We start from the raw sequence: 3,087 nt of genomic DNA on the forward strand, positions 1-3,087 counted from the left end.
GACTTGGCTATTAGACATTTAATTCCCTCATATCTGAGGTTTTCAGACTTCCCCCTCCCCAACCCTCTCCATACCACCAGCCCAAAAACAGTTTTGCTAGGTGGCCATATAAACTCCAGGGTGGGCTAGCCACTGTGACTTTAGTCAGCATTTAGAATGTCAGCCTCTGAGATACCTGATGCCTATAAATAAGAACACACTGCTCCCATGTGATTCAGCTTCCTAAGATGATCAATTTAGTATGTTCTTATATGTGGAAATTCATCCATACATCCACATATACATTCATGTGCTCCAGTAGTAGTATTAGATTTGTATCTGTTTTTCTCCACTTCATTTTCACGGGGGAAAAGGTGGCATCAGTCAATGAAAGGGGAGGGTAAACCTGTTGGTTTATTACATAGTCCTTCCAAAGCATATGCCAGCTTGCTATTTGACAAGCCAGAGGACTTCCATTCTGGTGCCATGAAAAGACCTCAGGCACAACAGGGCTGTAACCTGAAGACAGCCTTTCTGCTGATGGTATGCTCTTAGCCTTTGACCTGCAGAGTTGTCAAGAAAGCAGCAAGTGCTTAAAAAAAAAAAAAAAAAGCTGCCCAGCATCCCTACCAGAAACCCAACTAGGACATGCTAGGCCCCCATCAATGGTATCTCAAGAGGCCATCTGAAATCACCCAATCCAACGAGTTAAGCCAATCAGTTCTTTGGGAAGGTCTTTTGCAGCGAACTCACCCTGGTGGGGTCATCAGCATGCAACACTTTGGAAAACCAGACACTCTCTGTGGGGCCAGACTGAGATTCAGTTTGCTATAGATGAGGCCAGCAACACCTACGCTACACATTTTTCAAGCTAAAGTCATCTCTTCCACACTGTATGGCTCAGAACTCTGAGGTCTCAACCAAGTACTTATACAAACACTTGAGAAAATCCAGAGTTTGTTTTCATGGCAGGGGGAAAAAATCCCTCCAGGACGCCACCTGTAGATATCCCTGTGGCCCATGACAAGGAGGGCCTGGCTTTTTGTCTAGCAGAGCATGTAGGGATCACTCATGGTTTTGCAAGACCTTGCCCTGCTCATGATTAACACCTAAAGCTGCGGCTTTCACTTGGCCCAACATCACAGAATAGACTTCCCATGGCCCAGGTACCCCTAGAACTCAGGTCAGTACTCAACTGCAACCCAGGACTTGCCCTGGCTTCTTTCCGACACCTAATATTTAAGAGCAACTGTCTCACGGACAAGTTGATCACCCATTCTTCTAGTTTCTCCAACTATGCACTAAGTGAAAACATCAGAAAGCAAAATCCCTGGACCAAATGGCCCCAGGACCCCACAAAAATGTCTTCACTAAATCAGGATTTAATGTTATACCCTCTGACGTTGGAGGTGCTTGATCCAAGAATCTAGTCTAACGACATTTCTGAGTCTTTTGCAAAACCTCAGCTGAAGCGATTATCCACCAAGTTACACAAGAAACCAGCCATATGATGAATTTCTCCTTGAGCTAAGTTCCAGGAAAAAGCTAGTGTCTGCCAGCAAGTATGTATGCTTTCTTTGATCAGAAAGTTAATGTTATATAATCCAGTGTCTTTCCCTTTTTGGCTTGCAGTGGCCAGGAAACCTCAGGCCAGACTGGGTACCCAATCAGCTCATCTCAGGTGCCTGGGAACTCCCAGGGCCAGTTCCCTTTTCATGGTCTTTGTTAGCTTACATTTCTTCCCTGACAGCTAGCGACCACGTCTCTCAGTAAAGCTACCCCACTTCGTCTCATTTCAGCCCATCAATGGCCTCAAATCCTTTTGAAAGTAAGGAGGGAAATTCTAAGAAAGTAAAAAGAGAAACACTAGTTGCTCTTTCCATGGCTGTGGGGTTACAGATACAAGGACCTGTGAGATTTCCGAGGAAGTTAACTCCTGTTCTTACCTCGGGAACTGCTGCCCCATGACCACAACGCTAACACACTTTGGAGTGTTCAGACTCGATAGGAAGAACAAGGAAAAATCTGACAGCTCTGCCACCCACAGGGACATTTTCATGCATTGCTGATGGAGAAAAAATAGAAACCGGAAGTTTTGAATCATAATTCTGGTTAAAACCTGAGATCCCATAGCTTATTTTTTTAATGGTAAAATCCTCAGTAACAAGTCAAAAACAGAACCTAGAAACCTCAGTGGAGACTTTCTTTAGAAAAACAGCTAAAGCTTGCTTTGGGAGTAATGAGAGTCTCCCTCATGGGACGGCAAGGCTGCAGCGGGTCCCTGTCAGGGGCCACCAGCCCAAAGGAAGCGGCAGGGGGGCACAGGAGGAAGGCCCCAGATGGAGGGAGGCAACCTTGCTCTTTGCCTTGAGGCACCCTCCCTTCCAGGCCTCAGTTTCCTTATCTGCAGCATGACAGGGTTAGACTAGATGTCTAGGACCCTTTCCAGCTTCCAAATCCAATGCTATGATCTCATCCCCCGGCTAACAACATGCCTGATTTTATTTTCTCTGCTAGTGCCACAAACCCCAACACAATCCATCACATGGACTTGGGAAAGGGTACTTGCTTCTAAAAGAACAACCGCATGAAAGATTTCTTTGCCAAAAGGCTTCTCATCCATCGGAATCTAATCCTATTGAGAAAAAAAAAAGGACACACACATGCACACATACATACACATGCGTACATACATACACACACTTTTTTGGGGGGGAGGCAAACTGTTAGCTAAATTCTTGGTTCGCCAGACATACAAGGCCTGAGTGTGAACAGGCAGAGCTCCCAGATGGCTCTCTTTCTTCGAGGGCAGCCCACGAGGGGACCTGCTGGCCACCCACAGACGTCCCCACCGAGCGAGGCCGCCAGCACAAATGCCTGCTTTGTGCCTTTTCCTTGGGGTCCCTGCTCTCCTCCTGTACCACCAGCTCAGCGAGATCAGCATTACTTTTGTCAACAGGCATCAGGATGTGTGAAAAAACATCTGCCAATTCTAAACACCCGATGCCTAGACATTGGATGCTTGTAATGGAGTGATTTTTCTCTAACATCTGGTTCCCTTACAATTCTGACAGGCTTGTTTCTGCCCCCGCCCCCCACAGAGCCCCA

The sequence above is a fragment of the Vombatus ursinus genome, unplaced genomic scaffold (assembly GCF_900497805.2).
Source record: "Vombatus ursinus unplaced genomic scaffold, bare-nosed wombat genome assembly UNPS02004179.1, whole genome shotgun sequence".
Lineage (NCBI taxonomy): Eukaryota > Metazoa > Chordata > Mammalia > Diprotodontia > Vombatidae > Vombatus > Vombatus ursinus.